The sequence below is a fragment of the Ammospiza caudacuta genome, chromosome 7 (assembly GCF_027887145.1).
Source record: "Ammospiza caudacuta isolate bAmmCau1 chromosome 7, bAmmCau1.pri, whole genome shotgun sequence".
Lineage (NCBI taxonomy): Eukaryota > Metazoa > Chordata > Aves > Passeriformes > Passerellidae > Ammospiza > Ammospiza caudacuta.
In genome coordinates, this window is record NC_080599.1 from 6,025,076 (window position 1) to 6,050,436 (window position 25,361).

At 51.5% G+C, this 25,361-nt stretch overlaps 2 pseudogenes; one reads left to right on the top strand and one right to left on the bottom strand.

Annotated features, from left to right (window-relative positions):
- The window catches only part of LOC131559605 (zinc finger protein 11-like), a 912,004-nt pseudogene that overhangs the window by 200,033 nt on the left and 686,610 nt on the right, over window positions 1–25,361 (bottom strand).
- LOC131560133 (zinc finger protein 850-like) overlaps window positions 1–25,361 on the top strand; it is a 216,258-nt pseudogene that overhangs the window by 87,205 nt on the left and 103,692 nt on the right.

Consider the following 25,361-nt stretch of genomic DNA (forward strand, 5'->3'; position numbering starts at 1 on the left):
TTTTGGCCATGGGCACCTGGTTGAGATGGATGTTTTTTTTTCCTAAGCAAGAAAAGCACATGGTCCCAGGGTTTCAAAGGCACATGAGAGGTGGCCCCTGGGTGGCCAAGGCAGGCAGACCTGTCTCTTCTGGCAGATTTCATCTGAGAACAATCTGTGCATATAAGGAAATTTAGAGGAGGAATACCAATTTTGGCCATGGTCCCCTGGAGGAGAAGGACAGTCCTCTCCCTTAGGAAGGAAAGCCAAGAGCCCCAATGCTTCACGGGCTGATGAGAAGCAGCCCTCGACATGCCAAGGTCAACCAGACCTGTCAGGTGATTGCCAGGAGGCCCAGCCAGCCAGACCTGTTCCATGTTCCCTTGGTTTCATGGGACCCCACAGTGTCACAAGGGTCTCCTTGGTTCCATGAGGCCCTGCAGTGTCACAGTGTTCCCCTTACTCCTGCAGTGTCACAATGGTCCCGTGCTTCCATGGGGCCTTGCAATGTCACAATGGAGTCGTGGTTCCACAAAGCTCTGATGTGTCACCATGGCCCCTCAACTCCATGTGCCCTTGCTGTGTCACAGTGGCTCCTCTGTGACACTACGAGCTCCACAAGGTCACCATGGACCATTGGTGCCATGGGGCCCCCGAGTTTCACAATGGTCTCCTTGTTTCCATGAGGCCCCACAGTGTCCCACTGGCCACTTGGTTCCTTGAGGATCTGCAGTGTCACACAGGTTTATGACATTTGTCCTTGCTGCCCCTCACATCCCACTGCCCCACAAACCACCCCAAGCCACCCGTGAGGGACAGGCCCTGCTGTTCCAGGCTGGGCTCAGGCCTTGGCCTTTCTGCTTCCCCCAGCCCAGCCCAGATCTTGCTCAGCATTGCAGTTCCCTGCTCGGAGCATTTGACTCCCTGCAATCCTGGCCTCAAGGATCTACTCTCCGCAGTCCCTGGGGAGCCTTTGTCAGTCCCTGCCCTCAGTGGGGCCCAGTGATGTTCCAAAGGACTTGGAGTTTTGCTTCTGACTCCTTGAGCAGCTTCTTCAGCCTTCTCTCAGTGCCTGAGGGTCCTGGACTCAGCCCCAAATCCACTGTGGGGATCATCAAAATACAGAAAGCCCTCAGGAGCTCTTTTCAGCCCCTTGTGCAATTCTCACCCTTTGGCTCAGCCTTTGTGTCCCCTCAAGGTGCTTGCAGAGCCGTTGGGGACAGGGCAGGAGCAGGGCAGCCCTAGCTGACAACCAGCTCTGCTAAGGACAAATCAGAAACTTTGATAACAATGGGATTCTAAGTCACTGCGACTAAATTTAAATGGGCTAATTCAACAGAATTGCTAATAGTTCTGAATTAGACATTACGCCCTGGCTACTATCAAGTAGCAATATTCTCTCTGCAAAATGAGCTTTTCTGTCCTTGAAAGTTCTGAAATGGAAAATTAGGAAATAGCCAGCGATGCCTTTGTTATTGCTGCTGCAGACATGGAAATGGATTTTCTTTCAGCCTGCCCAGCTGGCCCTCTACACTCTACTGCCACAGGTCAAGCTCACAGCTTGCTCTACAATTCTTAAGCACCAGGAACATGAAATGTTCCTTTCTCACTCACCTCACAATCAGCCCTCTGAATACAAGGATCATGTGATCTGGAGTGGGCAAGGGAAATGAACAAGTGCTGTGAGAAAACTGCCTGGGCTGCTGAATCCCACAGAAGAGAAGAAGTCAACCCAAACAGAGAGTATTTTTCTTTATCAACATCCCTCCAGGTGACATAGTTCTTTCACACAGCCAGCAAGAGATCAGGACAATAATCTTGGTTGTGCCTACACTTCAGCCTGTTTAGCCAGTAAATGAATAAAAATGTGATCAAGAAAATGCAAATTGTTCTTCAACACTCAATGCTTCTGTTCTGTCCAACAGATAAAGCAGCTTTTGTTCTCCTGTCTTTCAGGTACTTTTTAAAAAAAAAGAAGTTGCATGCACTAATTCCCATTAAGTTGCTGAAAACAATCACCCAGAAAAGCTTGCCCCAAATCCCTCTGAGCTGTGGCAGTTCTATTGTGTAACAGCACAGCAGCAGCTCCAGGACTCAGGAGCCGACACTCACTGCTTTGGTGTTTGCACTTCACTGCAAAGGGAATCACTATTTTAGCACTCAGTCAGGAGTCAAAATGGACAGTCAAATCCTTTCATTACAAAATTTAGAATAAAAGAAGCTTTCCTTGAGTTCTGGGGAGAACTACAAAGTCTTTAGAAGGCCTTCTGAGAAGGCCTCCCAGTCTGCATTTTGGAAGTTGTCCTGCTTCTCACAGCAAATTAAGGAAATGACAGACCCTACCGCCACAGTCTCTCCTGTGGAGAGAACGGAAGCCCTGCAGGTTCCCCTGCAAATGCTGCCCCTCTGGCTACAGACACCCCCTTTTTAGCTGAACGCCTTGACAGGAGCTTTACCAAACCAGTGGCATCCTAATGCTCTTTCTCTTTCAAAATCAACTCAGTCACCAAGAAAGAGCAGGAAGACATACAAAAGCCAGGTTAGGTTACACCCCAACCTAAGTAGAAGGGAAACCTCTACTTACGGGTGAAGTGTGTCACGTAATACATGAAGAAAGAAATGCCATACACAGCAAAAGCTGCTGTGGCCAAATGGTGAAATATTGTCATTTTTGAAAGTTAGGTAAATAATAGAAAAAACAAGGCTCTTGTCAGTGGGCAGTTGCCCACTGACAAATTCCCCAACCAGGAGGGTTCTCCTGATGTGAGCAAGTGCTAGGACTGCTCTGACACTCAGGCCTTCCGTGCACCAAGGCAACCTTCTGATGTCACTACGACAATGTAGCAACCATGCCCTGACATCACAAAGCAAACACTCCATGTTGGTCTTTGAATTTATGCAAAGCAATAACCAACCTTCCCTACAGCAAACACAAAAGAGCCTGGGAAGTTCTTCTCTATCACAAAGCAGCACAAATTCCCTTCATGGGCCAAACCCTGTTGTTCAGGGATCCAAGAGGAACTCCAAGAGTCCCTCAAGCACCTACAGCCTGTACCCCAGCTGAGCACTCAGATGGGACCCAAGCAAAGGAAACCAGACCAAGAAAATGGCCCAAAGCATTGTACAGAACCAGGAGAGAAAGCACTATTGGCATAGCAGCTGAAGTAATTCCTAACAAATCACCCCATATATCTGCATGTTCATAGGATGTTCCCAGGACTGCTCTGTATGTACATCTCTTCCTCTGCTCTGCCTTTCTTCACCTTTGGCAGCAGTTGAACTGGCAGCATCTGCCTGCCAGCAGCAGCTGCTCCCAGCTGGGAACGCCACTGGTGGTGCTGATTTCCAGAGGCTTCTGTGTGCCAGGGGAAGCCAAGGCAGGAGCGGGTTGAACGGCGCTGGCACTGCTGCTGCTCTGTGCCAGAGAGCCCCGGCTGGGCAGGGCACGGTGCCCACTGCGCTGCGGGCTCCTTCTCCTGCCACAGCTGGGCACACCTGGCAGCAAGGCATGACAACCTGTGGGCAAGCCAAGGGGTTTCTGGGGCTGCACTGCTCTGCACACACCCAGCACACCTGCAGCAGAGAACCTTGGTCCCCCTGTTTTGCAGAGAAAAGAAGAAACCTCACAATTTTATAAAAGTTGTAAAGCCCGGTATGCCTTTATTACGATGCACGCCGGACGCAAGCCTCTCCAAAAGGCATGTGTACCCCTGAAGACTTCAGGTCTCTTTTTATCCCCCTTCCAAATGCATATACATACCTTTTCAAAATAGGTTCATACATATTCATTCCATGTGACATTTATCGCCAGTTCTCCTTTATCAAAGGAATTCTTAGGTCGGGGGCAAATTGACCTTGTGGTCATTTCTGTTTTTCTTTCTCTGTCGTCTTGCTGTCTCCGGCATCTGACTTTTCCTTCAGCTTTGGCCTCACAGACTTTTCACCTCTCTTAGACACTTCACCTAATTCAGAATGGATCTCTACTCTCTCTCATCCCCCCCTTTCCTAGGAAATAAGTAAATTCTTTTACTTAATGAAAACTCTCATGACAATAAGTGTCTTTTAATGCTCCACCATGTACGTTTGATAAATAGGTTAATACAGCTATTCGTTGGCCTCCAGTCCCAAATTAACAATATAATAGATAATCCAAAGCTTATCCCAACTAATATTAGTAAAACTACAATGGGGTGGCACAACTTATTAAAGATTCCATTTGCAGTAGGTGACCACCCAAAGATCACATCCCACCAGTGATGATCCATATTTTGTTTTATTCTTTGTAGAACTCTGGTTATCTCCTTTGTATCATGTTGGACAGTAATTAAGGTTTTCTTTCTTCTTTCTTGGATTTCCTTTAAGATCTCCAATAGGCCTTGGTGCTTAATTAATTGTTTTACTAATGTAGGGTTCATCCCAATAGGAATAGATGGTAGTCTGTGATACATCGTGTAGTTAGCTTTAATCAGCTGGTGGGATGTCACTGGGGCCAAGTACGAAAAATCACACCTGATAATCTTAACAAAATTACAAATACAGAAATTAGAATGATTTCTACTAGACAGAATAAAAACCATTGCTATCAATTTTTACAGCAGCACAGGAGCACAGGCAGCTCTCAGACATATACACCCTTTTCTAGTATATACGAGCACAGTTTTCTGGTCAGTGACTGGATGAATTTCAAAGTGACAAATACTCTGTTCAGTGTCCAAACACACATCCTGAGCATTAAGAGTATTGCTTTCACAAATGAGTCCCATCTGTTCTCTAGTAATGCAGGATTCTAAGTTTACTGTCTGTCACTTTTCATTCATCTTTCATGCCCACACTCTATGTTCTGAAGGATAGAGTATTGTTTTTTTCATGGTTTAATCCTAGGGCAACGATGGGATGGATAACATAAACAGTGGCATTATGTATGGTAAGCACAAAGGCAGTGGCCACATTAGAAACAGGATCATAGATGAAATTCACCATAGTCCACCAGGATTGAAACTTCCTTTCAATATCAATTGCATTATCCCACACAATTTTCTGAATTTCAGCTGGAAAATTACCTTCACCCCCTTCCCGTATGATCAAAGCTGCTGTTGCTTGTATCCATAACTGTGCTTGTATACAACTGAAAGCTAAAGACACATTATCTTGAACTATACTAAGTGCTTCTACTATCAACTTGTGGTCTTGGTCCCCGGCCTTTTCATACTTCCTTACTTTGGCAGTACTTTGAAATCTGTCACTGGCTAGTTCCTAATGCCAATAGAGATTACTATAAAGGCTGCTTCAATTTTGTTCGGCTACCTGCTGCAGGGGCCAGTCTATTCATCAGTATTTCTGAATCAATTCCATTTAAAACACCTAATCCTGTCCCTAATATGCCAGTTAGATGTTTTTTATGGGGAACAGGAACTGCTTTCTGTCCATGACCATCCCTGCCAGAGGGATGTGCTGGGCTCACACTGCAAATTCAGACACACTTCACAAGTGTATCTGACAGAGGTTTAGGTCATACTTGAAGCAGATGTTTGTTCTGAAATGTAGACACCTCAGGGAATCTAACCTCTCCTTCCCCCTCCAAAGCAGCTGATTTCCCAGATGTGTGGCAAGCAGGAATGTCTCTCCTGATCTACAAAACTTCACCCACCTTGCCCCTAGCTAAGATCAAGCTGTGGACTGTGTTCAGGGCAGGTCCAAGCCTCAAGTAAATGATGAAGGGGAAATCTGAGACAAGAGCCTAAATTCATTGCAGTGCCTCAGAAGAAACTGGGATCAGGTTTCTCCTACTTGAAACACTCAGCACAAAAGTGATGCTCAAAATCCTACAGCCTGCTGCTGAGCTCTGAGGGGGGGGGTCTCTCTCTACCTCTTTTAAGCAGAATCCAACTGCCTCAGACTGGGACAATCACTGATCCAAATCTCAGTAGGAAAAGGGATAGCTATAAATAAAGAAAATCACCTTCCTTGCTTGGGTTAATTTACCACCTGCAGTTCAGCACCCTTTACCAGCCATTGCCTGAGTGTTCAGCCAACCGGCTTGGAAAATGACCTAAGGAAACTGATTTCTTGGTGTTCCTGGTTTTAGGCACCAGGAGAGCTGGCTCCTTAGTTTGGGTAGAGTCTGAACTAGTATGGGTTTTTTATAAGGCTCTGCTGTGGTAAAAGGTGCAGTGTCTGCTTTGAATTTAAATGAAAGTCTGATAGCAATTCGAGCTCAAAGGCCGGTCACTTCTACAGGCTGTATCAAGGTGAAATTACACCAACAGTCTGATTCACTTAGGTTGTCACAGACTTCCTGGTGTTCATATACACCAGGGGAGGTTCAGACACTAATTACATCTGGTCTCCCATAAGCCGTCCTATTGATGACCCAGCACTTTACTTTGATTTCTTCTCCTCTGATTCCTTGAAGTGTCCACAGTTCCTGTTCCTGCCATTCTTGCTCCTCATATACCTGATTCTCGTGGATTACTACAGTAGATATGTTTAAATCTTTTATCTCAGAAGGTTTTCTTATGGATCTAGTATACTGATTAAACGCCTGGGACCAAGGCCATTCAGCATTGCTTTGGATAGAGGTACTCTCTAGTTCTAAAACTTCAGTTATAATTACATACAAAGCAATTCTGTAAACTAAAGTATGAACTACTCCCGACCGCAATATACTCATTTTGCTCGAGTAAGTTTTAATCTCAGTCCATTGTCTCCTGGTGTCACTCCTGAAGGGGCTTCTGGGTCTTCACCCAAGAGTGATGGATCCAGGCATTCTGCTCCTTGATTTTGATTGCAGTGAAGGTGGTGAGAAGTTCTTGAAGTGGTCTCTCCCACTGTGGTTCCAAAGTCTTCTCTGTAAGAGACTTAACATATACATCATCCCCAGGCTATCTAACTCCCTGCTCCGAGTTCCAGCCACATGTTTCTCAATTACTCTGAGCTGTTTGCTTAATGCCACCATGTAGGTGGACATTCTGGACATTCCCTTTGTATTCTATATGGTCTTCTATAAGGCGTTCCAAAAGGATTCAGCATTCCTTTAGCTCACGATTTAGTTTAAATTTGCAATAGTGCTAGTGGAAGAACTTGGGCTAGGGTAGATTAACTTCTTGCCCCAGTCTTATGATTTGCTGCTTAATCAAATGATTCATTCTCTCCACCTGGCCACTTGATTGGGGGCGGTATGGGGTGTGAAGTTCCTAATCTATGCCCAGATGGCTACTAATCTGTTGCACTATTTTGGAAATGAAATGTGATTCTTTATCTGAGGATATTGTGGCTGGAATTCTGAAGCGTGCTATTATTTCTTGTAAAAATAATCTGGTCACCTCTTGAGCTTTGACAGTTCTGGTGGGAAATGTTTCTGGCCACCCTGAAAATGTATCTATCAATACCAGTAAATACTGATACCCCCCTTTCCTTGGGAGTTCTGAAAAGTTAATTTGCCACTGCTGTACAGGCCCATGGCCTCTCCCAGTCTGACCGAGTTTCGGCCGGGGGGTATTTTGGGGTTAGTCTGGAGGCAAGGATCACATTGTCAGCTTACCTGAGTGATAGTGGCATATATAAATTCCTGACAACGATACAACGATTGTTTCAATCAGATGTGTGTTCTAGAAAGCCTGTGGAAATTACTGCTTCAAAGTCAACACTTCATTTCAATGCACTCTGTATCACTCACAGCCTTGGTCATTTTGAGAAAGGAGCCACACTCTATAAAAGGCTTTTAAGTAGTTAGGCCCTAGTGTGTTTTCTAGTGCTCTTCCTTCACTAGTAACCACAAAAATGGGAAGGGATTACTAGCTCTTTTCCAATGGTAGCCCACCCCTTGCAGTTGCATGTCTCTTTTGATTAGTATTATTGTATTATGGCTTACCTTCGAGGAAAATCTGTACCTCACCCCTTGCTGCTTTCTTTGCCTCTCCATCCACCAGCTCATTTCTTTCCTCCAATTTTCAGCTCACTCTCTGGTGTGCCTTAATATGCTTTTCCAGGTAGCTGAACTGCTTCCAACAGCTGGATTGTCTCTTCTTTCCCTGTGAGGTCAGCAGTCCCCTTTCCTTCCAGATGGCTCCATGTGCATACCTTGAGTCTGTGTAGATGGTTATTCTCCTCCCTTTTGCCCTTTCCAGGGCACGAGTCAGGGCAATTATCTCAGCCTTCTGCGCAGAGGTACCTGTTGGTAAGTGTCCAGACTCTATTACCTCTCTTCAGGTAGTCACTGTGAACTTTGCAATGTCGCTTTCCTGTCAGTGAATCAGGTCTCTGCATCATCCGGAGGAGTGTCCCTTAAGTCTGGGCGGCTGGAGTAGGTAGCTTCAATGGTCTCCAGGAAACTATGGTGTACTGCTTCTCCTTGATTCCACTGAGAAAAGAAGCTGGGTTGACAATATTAGTCACCACTATCTCTACATCGTCTTGCTCTACCATGATGGCCTGGCATTTCAGAAACCTCTGCGGTGAGAGCCAGTGGCCACCCTTTACTTCCAGTACTGCGGACACTGTGTGGGACACTAGCACAGTCATTTTTGTCCCAGGGTAAACTTGCGTGCCTCTTGAATATTCAGCACAACTGCTGCTACAGCTCTGAGGCAACCTGGCCATCCTTTGGCTGTTGCATCTAGTTGCTTAGAGAAGTGTAAGCAACTGCCCTTCAGTATGGGCCCAAGTCCTGAGCCAATATTCCCTGGGCAATTCCTTGCGTGGAAAAATAGAAAGAATGGTTTACTTACATCTGGAAGTTTCAAAGCTGGAGCTGACATGAGGGCACTCTCTCTAGCTGGCGAAAGGCCCGTGTGGCGTCTTTTGTCCACTGAAGATCTCAGTTTCCATTGGCAATAAGAGCATAGAGGGGTCTGGCAAACAGTCCATAATTATAAACTCACAGCTGGCACTACCCTGCTATGCCTAAGAAGGTTCAGAGTTCCTTCGTTGTCTGGGGTTTCAGGGTTTGGCGTAAGGCTTCCCTGCCTTAAAGTCTGCTGCTCAGCACTCACTTCTTACCCCAGGTAGATTACCTTCTGTTTCAATACCTGTGCCTTTTTCTTTGAGACTCTGCGTCCTTGGAGTCCTAGGAAATTCAAAAGGCTTACCGTCCAGGCTTCTCTCACTTCCCTCATCCGAGTGGCTACTAGAAGATCGTCCACCTACTGCAACAGCCTCCTTTCCTCTTGTGGAGCTTCCTGGGACTCTGGGTCTTCGCAAGCTGTTCTCCAATCAGAGTGGGGAATCTTGAAGCCTTCAGGCACATGGACCATGTGAGTTTGAGTTTGAATGCAAAAATTTTCTAGCTGGCTTCGTGGATAGGGAGGCAAAAGAAGGCATCTCTTAGGCCTAAAACAGTGAACCAGGTTAGCTCAGGTGTTAAACAAGTTAGTGAGGTATATGGATTTGCTGCCACAGAGTATAAATTCTGTGTTATCTTATTGACAGCCCTTAATCCAGTACTATCAGTTATTGGGCTGATTCCTTCCTTATCTTCCTTTTGAGGGTACTACTCAGTTCTCACTAGTTGTGTTCTTTCCTTAAGCTTGATGCTTATGGGGGAGCATCTTTCACTCTCCCTGGTACAGCAGAGTCCCATACCCTTGAAAACACTTATTTACTTATTCTAATATCTCCTTACTAATGTCTTTAATTTCAGTGTCTGTTAATGTTAAGCCTAACCTCTTTATATCATTTGCCTCCAGAGTAACCTTTCTCATTTGAGAATGTTTAGCAAATTGAGCGAATTGTACAAAAGCTTTTAGGTACACATAGTACACATGTTACTTTAAAGGTTTGCACCAGTATGCCTTCTCAGACTGGCCAGTTGTTCATTCCCCACACTACAACATAAACATTCTCCACAGGTACTAAAGCTTTATTAAAACTGAATATATGACCCTTGTGTTGACAAAAATTCTTCCCTTTTGGGGAGGTCACCTTTACCCTTCCTCCTTTACCTTGGGAGGAGCCTTTAGCAAATCATATGTACTCATTTTGTGAACTGTGATTGCTTTGCATTTCAGCATGATAATCCTTGATTGATTTCATACAATGCTATCTTATGCTGCATGCTGAAAAACATGTTTGATTTGCTTTCTCTTTGCCTTGTTTTCCTTTTTCAAGGGCCAAGACCAGAGGGCGGTCTAATCTCACAGTCTCTTTGCCATTCTGGGTGATTTCTTAAAACAAAAAGACATATCAGCATGCAAAAAAAAACTCTATCCCATTTATCTTCCTATTTGAAAACAGTACTAACAGCAATGAAGTATTATAAATCCTTTTATTTTCTGAGCTGCTCTTACTGGCAACCTCCTCCCAGTGAGCCCCTCCCAAAAGGGGCTAATTTAGGAACCTGTTTACATGTGCTCTGGTCAGTTCTCATTATTTATTTCTCCCTGCCCTATCTCGCTTCCACTCAAACCTCTTTTCACAGAACTTCACAGTAGTTTCTCAGTTTTCCTCCTACACACACACAGCTCCAGGTGGCAGATATCAGATGTGATTCCCAAACACAAGCTCTAAGACCTTAGGTTCTGAATCCACTTGACCAGAAACCTCTAATTTACACTCGGGGCAAGTGCCCTGACATTTATTAGAACAGCAAAACAGCAATACCAGTGTTTCTCATAAACACCGCACTGCAATAATACCTGCACATCCAGCTTTTGCCCACAGGCCATTCCCGTGTTCCCTGGGGAGACGGGGCAGCCAGAGCTGTCCCTGTGCCCAGAGGACAGCCACTGTCACCTCACACAGCATGCTAATCAAAAACGTGACATAGACACTATGTTCTGATCAAACAAAATATCAGTCTTTTCTAGTTCTCTTCTTGCACAATCTAATTAAGCACTGTGTCTACTTACACTTGTTTTACTGTTTTGCAAAAAGGCTGTGCTAGTCACAGCCGAAACTCTGATATGCCCACATGTAAGGTTTTCTGTGCTGTTTAGGTGGCCTGGAAAGGCCCAGGGATGGCCTTGAAGAGCCGACGCTTCAAAGGACGAGGAGAGACTTCTGATCTTGTCTCGGTCTTGGTGTTTATTAATTGTTTATCTAAAAGATTTTCTTTCAGCCCGACAGAGGTCTGCACAGCGAGTCAGCCATGGGCACACTGCGAGCCCCCGGGGCGGTCACTTATCTTTATACCCTAAGTTACATGTACAATATTTATCATTTCTCCCCAACACCTTCTACCCTTATTAACCGGTGCACTTTTAGTAATAACCAATCCCAAAGTGCCACCACCACCACAGAAGATGGAGGCCAAGAAGAAGAAGAAGAAGGACAGGACACGCCCCAATTCCTCCATCTTACTTCTTTAGACCCCCCTGTACCAAAATCCTAAACCCTGTGTTTTACACTTTAACTAACTTATCCCTTCACCATTCACCCAGTGAATTCCTCCCAGTCCTCATACAGGTCTCATCTCCTGTGTAGGATCAAAATCCTGCCACCAGACACTTCTGGCAACATTCCAGGATTCCCGAGCCCCCCAAGGGTGGTCTCGGCCTCTCTGCACCTCCATCCTGAGGTGCTGAGATCCCACACCCACAGACACAAACACTCGCACCCCCCCCTTTATCTCAAATTCACTAGAGCCAAGGCTTGAATTGCTGTGAGGGGGAGAATTCTTGGAATTCCTTTAACTCGCTTTATCGTAGTTAAGCATAAATCACCGTACATAAATCACCTATGTAAAATGCTACCCTTGTTGCAAACAAAATCTTAAAATCTCCACAAACTCTACTATACAATCTGAGAATCAAATTACCACAATGCAGCAGAAGAAAAGCACCACACAAAATCACTGGGAAAGGGCATATTTCTCAAAGTGCTCACTTTTCTCAACACAACACAGCATACCATAATTCAGCATTTACTCACATCAATTTTTCCTGGACACAATCAGAATAACGGCACACAGTCTAGAGAACAAGTCCAAACATCCAAGGCAAAGGAACTCTCTGAGCTCATACGGTTAAAATGTACCAAATCTACACAAATCACTACATTTAAACACAATAAATACCATCACTGACATTCCTCCACTCGCTTCTCCGCAGGGCACTTCTCTCCCTGCCCCCGCAGCCTGCTGCAGCCTCGGGCCTCACTCGGCTGCTTCAAACACGGGTAGTACTGACCCCCCCGCACCGTATAGCACTGTAGATCTACTCTCTTTTATACACCATACACTTATACACTTGCATGATTAGAAACAAAGTGCACTGACCACACAATGCATTAACCATACAGCAACACAGTGTCCGGACATCACACACACACACACACACACACACACAAACAAAACACACACGGGCTCAGCAGTTCTGCTCTATCAGAACAATGAACCCCCAATACACACATACACGGGTTCACCCGGCTCACCCCCAGAGCCCCTAGCGGTTCCGCTCTATCAGAACGATGAACCCCGTCTCTAATACAGCTGCTCTATCAGCTGAACCCAGATGTCTCTGGGTGGTTTACTCCCTTGCTCTCCTTTCCCTCCCCCAGGGGCCCCTCAGTACATACCATATCTTCCTCCGCAGGCCATCAGGTCCTTGTCTGTCCTCGCAGGTGGCAAGTGAGATGAGCAGAGCCCCACCAGGAAAAAAATCCTAGGGCGCGCCTTGGAGGTCCGTCTATCCCCCCTGCCCCTGCGGGGACAGAGAACTCCTGGCTTGGCTCGCCATAATGTTTTGCGGAGAAAAGAAGAAACCTCACAACTTTATAAAAGTTGTAAAGCCCGGTATGCCTTTATTATGACGCGCGCCAGATACAAGCCTCCCCAAAAAGGCATGCGTACCCCTGAAGACTTTAGGTCTCCTTTTATCCCCCTTCCAAATGCATGTGCATACAGTTTCACAATAGGTTCCTACATATTCATTCCGCATGACATTTAGCACCAGTTCTTCTTTATCAAAGGAATTTCTATGTCGGGGGCAAATTGACCCCGTGGTCTTTTCTGTTTTTCTTTTTTTGTCTCCTTGCTGTCTCGGCATGCGAGTTTTTCCTTCAGCTCTGGCCTCACAGACTTTTCACCTTTCTTAGACACTTCACCTAATTCAGAATGGATCTTTACTCTGTCTCAGTCAGAGGGCAATTGCTGAGGCTGCCAGGGCGCTGCTCCTGCCGTGCCTGCCAAGGCAGCTGTGCAGGGCAGGGTCAGGCTCCAGCAGCTGGCTGGGCTCCCCGAGCAGACAGCAAAGGCGGCTTTGCTGCACATTCTGCAGCTGGGAGCAGAGGGAAGAAGGGAAGGGAGTCCCTGACAGAATCCTGGAATGCCTGTGCCTGGAAGGAACCTGCCCCCAGACCCCAATCAGGCCCAGCCCTGGATGTCCCCTGAGACCCCTCCAGATCCTCTCCCCAAACCCTTCCAGAGCCCTCAGAGCCCCTCCCCAAAACCTCCAGAACCCTCCCAGGACACCCTTAGGACCCCCCAGAGCCCTCCCCAAACTCCCCCCAGGACCATCCCAACACCCCCAGACCCTCCCAAGACCTTCCTACGACCCCACCCCAAAACCCCCCCAGGCCCTCCAAGGACCCCCCCCCCCCTCCCCCTGATCTCCTCTCAGGCCCCTCCCGCTCCTGTCCTGAGCCCGGCGGGTCCCAGGGGCAGCGGGAAGGGGTGGCCGCTTCCGGCTCGCCTCGGATTGGCTGGGGCAGCGCGGGGAAGGCGGGCCTTGCTGAGGGGACCGGCACCGTGATTGGTTGTTTCAGTGATGTACGGCGCGTTGATTGTTTGGTTCGGCGGGGTGCGCCGCCATTGTTGAGAGTCCGTGCGCGCGGTGGTGGCGGGAGATTGTGAGGGGAGAGCAGGGCTGAGGTGGGACCGGAGGGAAACTGGGGGGGTTTGGGGCATGTCTGAGGGGAAGTTGGGGATTTTTGGGGGCATCGACGCAAAATAGGGGGGTGTGCATGCGTTTGGGGACAATGAGGGGGTCTGAGGGGGCTTTGGGGAGCCTGGGGGGAAACTTGAGAGGGTCTGGAGCATTCTCAGGTGGGTTAAGAGGGATCTGAGGGGAATTTGGAGGGTCTGAGGGGATTTTGGGGGATTTCGAGAGAAACTGGGGCGTTGTGAGTGGATCTGGGGGGTTTGAGGTGGCTCTGGAGATATGTGGGGGATTCTGACGGAATTTCATAGGATTTGGTGGGGATTGAGGGGTCTGAGGGGGATTTGGGGCAGTCTGATGAATTTGGGGGGGTCTCAGGTAGGTCTGGGGTAAATTTTCGGAGGAAATGGGGGGGGGTCTGAGGGTCCTGGGGAGGTTTTGGTGTCCAGGGTGGTCCTGGGCCAACCCTGGGGGAGCTCTGGGGGGTTTGGGGTTCCTGGATGGGGGCCCGGGGGAGATTTGGGGGTCCCGGGGAGTCCCAGGCCCACCCTGAACTGGGGTCTGGGGGTTTCGGCGGGAGGGGGCACAGCAGGGCTTCCCCTCCCCCCTCCCTGGTTTTTGGGGTCTCCCGTGGTGCCCCCTCCCCAAAAAGCTCTGAGGGCCCCCTGAAGTGGGTCCTGTTCCACCGGCCAGTGCCCCCTGATACAGGACAGCCCCACTGAGTCTGGGGGGTTTGGGGGGATTTGTGGGGATTTTGGGGTTTTGGAGGATTTTTGGGAATTTTGGGACAGCTTTTTTGGGCTTTGGGGGATTTTGTTGGGGGTTTGGGGGGAATTTTTGGGGAGAATTATTGGGTTTTGGGATGGTTATGTGATTTTGGGGTGTTTTGTTGATTGGAGGGGTTTGGATTTTAGGTGTTTTGTTTGGGTTGGAGGGGGGTTTTTGAGTGGCGGGATGTATTAAAATTTTTGGCAATTTTTTAAAATTTTGGTAAGTTCCACTGGGATTTCTGGAGATTCTCTGGGGGTTTTGAGGACTTTCTTGTAATTTTTTGGGATTTTTTGGGGTTTTCGTGGAATTTTTGGGGACTTTGGAGCATTCCTTGGGTGTGGGGAACGGCTGACAGGCACCAAAATCTCCTTAAAACCCCCAAAAGTCCCAATAAAATCCACAAAATCCCAATTAAATCTCTCAAAATCCCATTAGAACATCCTAGAATCCCAATAACAGCCCACAAAATCCTTTGAAGTCCCAATAACACCAAAAATCCTGATTAAAATCTGCAAATCCCCGAAAAATGTCCTCAAAACCATAAAAAGTCCCACAAAATCTCCCCCAAGATCCAAAGAAATCCTGGCAATACCCAAAAAACCCCACAAAAACCCCCCAAATCCCAAAAAAACCCAAATCCCTTATGAATCCTACTACATGGGATCCTACTACATGTGAATGTTACCACAATTCCAATAAAATGCCCCAAAATCTCCTAAAAATCCCAATAAAACCCCCAGAATTTCTGAGAATCCCAAAAAATCCTAAGAAAATCCCAGTAAAACCCCCAAAATTCAAAAACAGACACAAAAATTTCTATAAACCCCCAAACACTCCCAGAAAAACTCCCCCTCAAAATGCCAATAAAATCCCCCAAAATCCGCAAAACCAGCCACTTCCAGTCGATCCCGGTATGATTCCAGTCGCTCTCAACGAGATCCCAGTGTAACCCAGTATGGACTCAGCTGCTCTCACTGTGATCCCAGTGTGATCCCAGTTGCTCCCAGCATAATTCCAGTTGTTCCCAGTTCCTCCCATTATGATCCCAGTTGCCCCAAGGATAGTTCCAGTCCCTCCCAGCAGGGTCCCAGTTGTGCCCAGTTGCCTCCAGGGTAGATTCAGTTTCCCCCAGCATCGTCCCAGTTGCTCCCAGCATGATCCCAGGTGTTCCCAGTGTGGTTCCAGTCCCCCCAGTATGGTTAGAGACACTCCCAGTTTGTTTTAGTTACCTCAGAATGATCCCAGTCTTGCCCAGTTACTCCCAGTTTCCTCTAGCATAATCCCAGTTTCCATCTGTTGCTCAAAGGGTGGCCGCAGTTGCTCCCAGTATGATCCCAGTTACCCCAGTTAGAGTCTCAGTCCTCTCAGCATGGTTCCAGTACCTTCCAGCTGTTCCCAGTTGCTCCCAGTGTGTCACATTTTCCTCCCAACATTGGCCCAGTAGCTCCCAGTAAGCCCCAGTCAGGTTCCATTCACACCCAGTATAATCCCAGTATGAGTGTAGCCACTCCCAGTATGATCCCAGTCACTTGCAGTCTAATCCCAGTGTCTCCCAGTCACTCCCAGTCTGATGCCAGTGCCCCCAGTGTGATCCCAGTTGCTCCCAGCATGGGCCCAGCTGTTCCCAGTGTGCTTCCATCACTCCCCTATGGTTACAGACACTCCCAGTACAGTCCCAGTTGGACCCAGTTGCCCCTGCTCTAGTCCCAGTCACTCCCCATATGATCCCAGTCCCTCCCAGCATGGTCCCACTCACTCCCAGTTGCCCCCAGAGTGATCCCAGTTGCCCCCAGTGTGGTCCCAGTTGTTCCCAGTGTGGTTCCAGTCCCCCCAGCATGGTTACAGACACTCCCAGTATATCCCAGTTGCCCCCAGCATGTCTGTAGTCATTTCCAGGCACTGCCAGTGGCCCCAGTAAGGTGTTAGTTATCCCAATATGATCCCCCAGTCATGCCCAGTATATCCCAGTTGCCTCCAGCATGCATCCAGTCCTTCCCAGTTCCTCCAGTTTGCTTGCAGCATCGTCCCAGTTTCTTTCAGTTGCTCCCAGTAGCCCAAAGTGTGATCCCAGTCTTTCCCTTTCAACCCTAGTATGATCCCAGTAAGCTCCAGTTTGATCCCAGTCACATGCCAGCCCTCCCACTGTGGTCCCAGTGTAATCCCAGTTGCTTCAATTTCTCCCAGTATGGTCCCAGCTGCCTCCAGCATGGTTCCAGTTGCTTCCTGGATCAACCCAGTCAGTCCCAGTTTGACGCCATTTGCTCCCTGTGTGCTCCCAGTTGCTCCCAGTCAGGCCCAGAATGGGGGATGATGCGCAGGGTGTGTTCCCAGTCACTTTCAGTTACTCCCAGTATTAGTCCAGTCCCTCCCAGTATGATCCAAAGATGAGGCCAGTGTGCTCCCAGTACCTGCCAGTATGAACCAGTTGTGCTCCACATGGTCCCAGTTGTTCCCTTTCACCCTCACTTTTGTTCCACTCACTCCCAGTATGTCCCAGTGGACCCCAGTTCCCTCCAGCATCTTTCCACTTCCATCCAGTATGATCTCATTTGTTTACAAGCACTCCCAGTCAGCCTCAGTGTAGTGGCACTCACTACAGTATGATCCCAGTCACCTCCAGCATGATCCCAGTTGAAGTTCAGCAGTTTCCGATCACCTGCAGCATGCAGCCAGTCACTCCCACTACCTCCCAGTTGCTCCTATCATGTCCTCACTTGCTCACAGCTACTCCCAGTCATCCTCAGTATAATCCCAGTCCCTCCCAGTGTATCCCATTTGCCGCTAACATGGTCTCAATTGCTCCCCGCAGGCTCCTGCTCACTCCCAGTATGATCCCAGTGTCCATCAGTGCGATCACACGCTGGCCTGCAATGGCAGTACGATCCAAGTATGATGTCAGTACAAACACAGTACAATCCCAGCCACTCCCAGTATGTTCCCAGTATAATATCAACACAAACCCAGTACAATCCCAGTACGATCCTAGTATGATGTCAGTACAAAGCCAGTACAGTCCCAGTCACTCCCAGTAGGATCCCAGTGCAGCCCAGTCCCTGGAAGTGCTGCCACTGCTGGGATCCCCCAGCCCTGTGTGCGTTCCCCCCTGGCGGATGTGCCGAGAGGAGCCCCAAGGGCTGGCAGTGGCCAGGCAGGGTCCCCAGCAAGGCCCAGTTGGGATGTGCAGCCCCCAGTTTGCCCAGTTTGCCTCTCCTTTGGCCCGGGCCGGGTTCCCCCCGCCCGCAGAGGCTGGGAGCAGCCGAGAGCCCCGCGCTGCCTATCCCGACCTGTCCCCGCTCCTGCCACGGGCTGCCAGGGCTGCGGGAATGGGGCACCGAGGGTGTGGCTGCTGCTGGGGGAGGAGGAGGAGGTAGGGAAGGGCAGGGATGGAGGGGGAGGAGGAGGCGGGGTTAGGGGGAGGAGGGATGGAAGAGGAGAGGGAGGAAGAGGAGGGACAAAGGAGCATCAAGGAAAGGAGAAAGAAGCACTCAGTCGTGCCTTCCTTGAATTCTCAGCCCCCACCGGTGGGATCATCGCCCCCCACAAAGTGCAGGTGAGCGGCGATTGGGGGAGGGGGGGGGAGCTCAGCCCAGATATCCCGGGGGGTCCCTGGGTTGGGTTTTTTGGGAGGATGTTTGGAGAATGAAGCAGTCCAAGGCTGAGCGGAAAAGGCCCCTTGGGGGGACATCGGGGGGGTGCTGGTGGCGGCTGCCGGCAGAGGCAGCCTGGAGGAGCAGAGCCCTGTGTCCCCCAGGAGCCCAAAGTGGGGAGCCCAGAGAGGGGGGAGCACCGCCATTGGCGGGAGCCTCAAGAGCCTGGAGAGGGGCAGGGGGGACTCCTTGGAGCCGCTGCAGCCCAGAGCAGAGAATGAGGGAAGAAGGGAGCCCAAACAGCCCCGGCATCCCGAAATGGGGAGATGGAAAACGGGGAACTTTTTGGATCGCCGAGTCTCCCAGCAGCCTGGGCAGGGCGGGCACCGAGTAGACGGGGGACCCCCAGTCCAAGCGTGATCCCCAGCAGCTGGGACAGGGGGGAACCTCCCCGGGCACCTGCGGGATGGGGGGCGATGCTCTTGGGTTCCAGAGTTAAGGCAGCGCTGGAGCCGCACGATTCCGGCTGTGCTCTGCTCCCGCCGCTTCCTGCTGCCGCTCCGCCTCTTCCTCCCTCCTTCTCCTCGTCCGGTCCCGGAGCCCTCGCAGCCGGCGGGAGGAGCGGGGATGGAGCTGGGTCAGGTCGGAACGGAGCGAGGGGTGGGGGGGATGGCATCAGTGGGAGTGACTGGGCTGTACTGGGATCATCCTGGGAGCAGCTCTCGGGTGACTGAGTTCTACTGGGACCATACTGGGATCACACTGGGAGTGAGGAGGAGCAACACGATAGCTCCAGCGCTGGGGCTGGGGGCGCTCCTGGGGCCCGGGGGGCGGCGAGAGCTGAGGGGGATCCCCAGCACCGGGACGCTCTGATCGCCCATCCCGGAGCATCGGCGGTTCCTGAAACCCCATTCCTGGGCACCGGGATCCCCCCGCATCCCCATTCCCGGGCAGGGGATCCATCCTGCACCCCCTGATCCGGCACCAACAACCCCCGCACCCCCATTCCCGGTCAGGGGATCCACCGTGCACCCCCTTATCTGACACCAACAACCCCCACACCCCCACTCCCGGGCATGGGATCCACCCTGCACCCCCTTCTCGGCCATCTCGCCTCTCCCAGCCCCTAGAGCCCCCTTTTCCTTCCCGCAGAGACCCCCTGGACCCCAATTCTTGCCTTTCCCAGCCCCCAGCCCCTTCTTTCCTTAACACCGACGACACCTGGGACCCTTATTCCCGGCCATCCCGGGTTTTCCCACCTTTTGCTGGGAATGGGGACACCAGGGACCCTTGGAGCTCCCTTTCCTGCATGCAGGAACCCCCTTAGCCCAGCCTGTGCCCCCTCTACCCACTGCAGCCTCTGCTTTTCTCAGTCCTGGAACCCCCAAACCCTGTTCCCTGCTCTCCCAGCTCTCCCTTTGGTTCCCCCTTTGGTTCCCCTGTGCCCCCCAGCCTCCCAGTCTCGGTGTCCCCCCAGTTCTGTCCCTGCGTTCCCTGCCCGTGGCGCTGTCGTAGCCTGGCCTGGGGTTCTCCCAGTTGGTGTCCATGGGGTCTCTGGCTGGGATCCCCTTCCAGCGGGATCTCGGCACAGCCAGAGCCGGCACCACGAGCGGCACTGGCACGGGGCCACCGGGGAGCTGCTGCAGCTGCATCCTGCCATTCCCAGCTGCTCCCAGTTCCTCCCAGTGGCTGCGCAGTCGGCTCCCAGCATGCACCTGGCAGCTCCCAGCACCCCCCAGACGGGGACCAGTCACACCCCCTACAATCCCAGTCTGATTGTAGCTACTCCCAGTATGATCCCTGTCAGTCCCAGTATGATCCCAGTTACCCCCAGTATGATCCCGGTCACTTGCAGTGTAACTCCACTCACTCCCAGTCTGATGCCAGTGGCCCCCAGTGTGATCCCAGCTGCTCCCTGTCAATGCCAGTATGACCCTAGGAGCCTCCAATATAATCCCAGTGATTCCCAGTCTCTCCCAGTATATCCCAGTCCTCCCCAGCATGCTTCCAGTCCCTCTCAGTTCCCCTCAGTTGCTTTCAGCATGATTCCAGTTGCTCACAGCCATTCTCAGTCAATCCCTGTATGACTCCAGTCACCCTCAGTGTGATCCCAGTCTCACCCAGCATGGATCCAACTGCTCCCACTGTCAAACCAGTATGATCCCAGTTGCTGCCAGAGTAGTTCCAGTTGTTCCCAGTTCCTTGCAGCATGGTCCCAGTTGTCCCTAGAATAGTCCCAGTCCCGCTCACCGAGGTCCAACTCACTCCCAGTTGCCCCCAGCATGGTCCCAGCTGTTCCCTGTGTGCTTCCAGTCCCCCCAGTATGGTCACAGACAGTCTCAGCATATCCCAGTTGGCCTGGTACAGTTCTAGTTAGATCAGAATGATCCCAGTCTTTTCCAGTTCCTCCCAGTTGCCTCCAGGATGATCCCATGATCTGGCAGTTGAACAAAGTGTGTTCCCAGTGGCTCCCAGGATGACCCCAGCAGGAGCAGTAGTCACTCCCAGTATGGTTCCACTTGCTTCTTGGATGATCCCAGTCACTCCCAGTATTATGCCAGTGGCCCCCAGTATGATCCCAGTTGCTCCCTGTCAATGCCAGGATTACCCCAGGAGCCTCTAGTATGATCCCAGTGATTCCCAGTGTCCCCCAGTATATCCCAGTCAGCCCCAGCATGCTCCCAGTCACTCCCAGTTCCCCCCAGTTGCTTTCAGCATGATCCCAGTTGCTCACAGCCACTCCCAGTCACTCCCAGTATGGTTCCAGTCACCCCCAGTATGACGCCAGTCAGTCCCAGATACTCCCAGCATTATTGCAGTCATGCTCAGAGTGACTCCCTGGCACTCCCAGTGTGGGCCCAGTTGCTCCCAGTCACTTCCAGTATGGTTCTAGTCAGAACCAGCACCTTCCCAGTCACTCCCAGTATGATCCTAGCCATTTCCCATAGGATCCCAGTAGGATCCCAGCATGGGCACAGTTGCTCCCATGATCATCCAGTGTGGCTCCAGTTGCTGCCATTTACCCCCTTTGTGGTTTCAGTCTCTCCCAGTGTATCCCAGTTGCTCCCAACATGTTCCCAGTCATTCCCAGATGCCCTGAGTTGCTTCCAGCCTGATGCCAGTTGCTCACAGCCACTCCCAGTCATCCTCAGTACAGTCCCAGTTGCTGCCAGTATGATCCAGTATGATGCCAGTCACTCCCAGCATTGGCCAGCTCCTCCTACTGTGATCCCAGTAGGATCCCAGTAGCCCCCAGCAAGGTTCCAGTCACTCCCTGTTCCTCCCAGTGTGATCCCGGTTGTCCCAGTATAGTGCCAGGTACTCCATAGATGATCCCAGTCCCTGCCAGCATGGTCCCAGTCATGCCCAGTTGTCCCCAGTGTACCCCCAGTCATTCCCACTCACTCCCAGGTACCCCCAGCATGGTGTCCCAGTTCTCCCCAGCATGGTCCCACCTGTTCCCAATGTCGTTCCAGTCACCCGAGTGTGGTTAACAGACGCTCCCAGTATATCCCAGTGTCCCTCAGCATGCTCACAGTGATTCCCAGTCACTCCCAGTAGAAACCAGTCCCAGTGCTGCCACTGCTGGGATCCCCCAGCCCTGTGTGCGTTCCCCCCTGGCGGATGTGCCGAGAGGAGCCCCAAGGGCTGGCAGTGGCCAGGCAGGGTCCCCAGCAAGGCCCAGTTGGGATGTGCAGCCCCCAGTTTGCCCAGTTTGCCTCTCCTTTGGCCCGGGCCAGGTTCCCCCCACCCCCAGTGGCTGGGAGCAGCCGAGAGCCCCACGCTGCCCATCCCGACCTGTCCCCGCTCCTGCCGCGGGCTGCCAGGGCTGCGGGAACGGGGCACCGAGGGTGTGGCTGCTGCTGGGGGAGGAGGAGGAGGGAGGGAAGGGCAGGGATGGAGGGGGAGGAGGAGGCGGGGTTAGGGGGAGGAGGGATGGAAGAGGAGAGGGAGGAAGAGGAGGGACAAAGGAGCATCAAGGAAAGGAGAAAACCACGCGGTCATTCCTTCCCTGAATTCGCAGCCCCCACCTGTGGGATCATTGCCCCCCCCTCACCATCGTGCAGGTGAGTGGGGGCGGGGAGCTCAGCCCAGATATCCCGGGGGGTCCCTGGGTTGGGTTTTTTGGGGGGATGTTTGGAGAATGAAGCAGTCCAAGGCTGAGTGGAAAAGGTCCCTCGGGGGGGACATCGGGGGGTGCTGGTGGCGGCTGCCGGCAGAGGCAGCCTGGAGGAGCAGAGCCCTGTGTGCCCCAGGAGCCCAAAGTGGGGAGCCCAGAGAGGGGGGAGCGCCGCCATTGGCGGGAGCCTCAAGAGCCTGGAGAGGGGCAGGTGGGACTCCTTGGAGCCGCTGCAGCCCAGAGCAGAGAATGAGGGGAGAAGGAAGCCCGGGAGCCCAAACAGCCCCAGCATCCCAAAATGGGGAGAGAGAAAAAAGGGGAGCTTTTTGCATTGCTGGGACTGTCAGCAGCCTTGGGAGGGCAGGCACCGAGGAGAATGGGGGCCCCCAATCCAAGCGTGACCCCAGCAGCTGGGACAGGGGGAACCGCCAAACACCAAAGAGGAAGGACCAGGGACAGGGAACTCCTGGGAGGCTTTTCCAGGGCTGAATCTTGGTGTTTGGGAGGTTTTTATGCCACCCAGATTGCCAGTGACTCCTAGAGATGGACTTGGGCAGAGGGACCTTCAAACTCAATGTGCTCATCCCTTGTTTTCCCCAAACCAGGATTTCCCATTCCCAACCCCTGGGAGGCTGTGAGGAAGAGGAAGATGCCCCAGGACACGGAGACAGGTCAGGAGGAAGTCAGTGCCCCTTTCCCCTCTGTGCTGCTCCATCTCCCAGCCCAGCATGGCCCCCGGCTGCAGCACAGCCCTGGGGGATCTCCTTGCCCTTGCCTGTGGCATGGAGGCAAATCCCTGTCCTTGTCCTTCCTCCCCCAGAGCAGGAGCTGGGCATGGAGAGCAGGGAGGACAAATGCCCACGGCAGAACCTGGTGGAAGAGGCCGTTTTGAGCGGCTCCACAGTGCAGGAATCCAACGGGGAGGAAAAGCCCTGGAGATGCCGCACGAGGAGGGGCTGCAAACGCAGCTGGCGGGGATCTGAGGGGGAAAGAGCCAGCCTGGGCCGGGAAGGCAGCCAGAGATGGAGCCAGAGCTCGGAGCTGGTGTTCCATGAGCAGCTCCATGATGGGGAGAAACCCCAGAAACGTGTGGAGTGTGGGAAGAGGTTCCGGAGGAGCTCTGACCTGATGAAGCACCAGAGGACCCACACTGTGGAGAGGCCCTACAAGTGTGATCAATGCAGGAAAAGATTTAAGACCAGCTCTGATCTCCTCCAGCACCAGCGCACGCACACAGAGGAGATGCGCTTCCGCTGCCCCGACTGTGGGAAGGGATTCAGGCACAAGTCCCATCTTGTCATGCACCAACAAATCCACACCGGGGAGAGGCCCCATAAGTGTGAGGAATGTGGGAAGAGCTTCAGCCGGAGCTCCAGCGTGATCCGGCACCAGGTAATCCACACCGGGGAGAGGCCCTATGAGTGTGGGCAATGTGTGAAGCGCTTCAGTTTGAGATCCCACCTGATGAGGCACCAGGTGGTCCACACTGGGGAGAGGCCCTACGAGTGTGAGGAGTGTGGGAAGAGCTTCAGCCGGCGCTCCACCCTGATCAGGCACCAGAGGACCCACACTGGGGAGAGGCCCTACGAGTGTGATCAATGCAAGAAGAGATTTAAGTCCAGCTCTGATCTCCTCCAGCACCAGCGCACGCACACAGAGGAGAGGCCCTTCCGCTGCCTCGACTGTGGGCAGGGCTTCAGGCAGAGCGGCCATCTTGTCATGCACCGACAAATCCATACTGGGGAGAGGCCCCACGAGTGTGAGGAATGTGGGAAGAGCTTCAGTCGGAGCTCAACCCTCATCAGGCACCAGAGGACCCACACTGGGGAACGGCCCTACGAGTGTGGGGAGTGTGGGAAGAGGTTCAGACACAGCGCCAACCTGATTCAGCACTGGAACATCCACACTGGAAAATGGTCGCACAGGTGTGGGAAATGTGGAAAGAGCTTCAGGCAGCATTCCCACCTGATCTGCCACCAAAAGATCCACACTGGGGAGAGGCCCTACAAGTGTGATAAATGCAGGAAGAAGTTTAAGACCAGCTCCTGTCTCCTCCAGCACTATCACATTCACAGAGAGGAGAGGCCCTTCCAATGCCCCGACTGCAGGAAGGGATTCAAGCACAACTCCACCCTCGTCACCCACCGGTGCATTCACACTGGGGAGAGGCCCTACGAGTGTGAGGAGTGTGGGAAGAGCTTCTTACAGTGCTCTCACTTGAACAAGCACCAGCGGAGCCACCAGTAAGAGAAGCCCTGCGAGTGCCCCGAGTGCAGGAAGAGATTTGTGCGCTGCTCCAGCTGCATCCCCCACTGGAGGAGGCACTTTGGGCACAGCCCTGGTCACTCATATTCCCTGTGATCCATGGTGGGAACATACCTGGCTGCTTCTCCTTTCCATTTGGCCTGAATTTTCTTCTGCTTCATCTTCATTTCTTAAAAGCAGCCAAACAGTGTTAAATGAATGAAATTGATCAAAGATGTCCAAAGTCCCTCCATTAATCAGGAGTTTGAGGGGGAATTTAGGACTTGGGATACATTCTGTGTGGAGTGGCTCTGTGTCTAAGAGGCAGGAATTTGATTTCACCCTTCTTGTGTTGCTAAGAACTCCTCCCTTGACCCAAACCCCAACTCCAGCCCTGGGATACCCTATAAAAACCCCATGGCTCTGCCTTTGTCCTGTCTGTCGGGGTTCAGAAATGGATTCTGGAGCTTTCTGAAACCAAGACTCAACTTGTTTGTTTCTGGCATCAGCAGCTGCAGCCTCCCTGGATACCATGAACTCTGGAGAATGGGGGCAGCCAGTGAGGACAGGTCCTGGATTGCAAGATCAGTGTGTGTTCTGTTTGCCATCTGTCAGAGGTAGAGCAGTTATCTTCTGTTCATTGGGCAGTTTATCTCTTCCACAACCAATCCTCCCTCCAGGAGATATCTTCTGATAATGGACTGGCCATTAATTATTAATTATCTGCTGTTAATGGGACATTGAGTGTCCCTGCATGGGTGATAAAATGACATCCTGCCATTGGGTGATGTTCTGTCCAGGAGGAGGAGCCAAGCATTCCTACCTGGATAGAATCTGAGGTTTGGAATT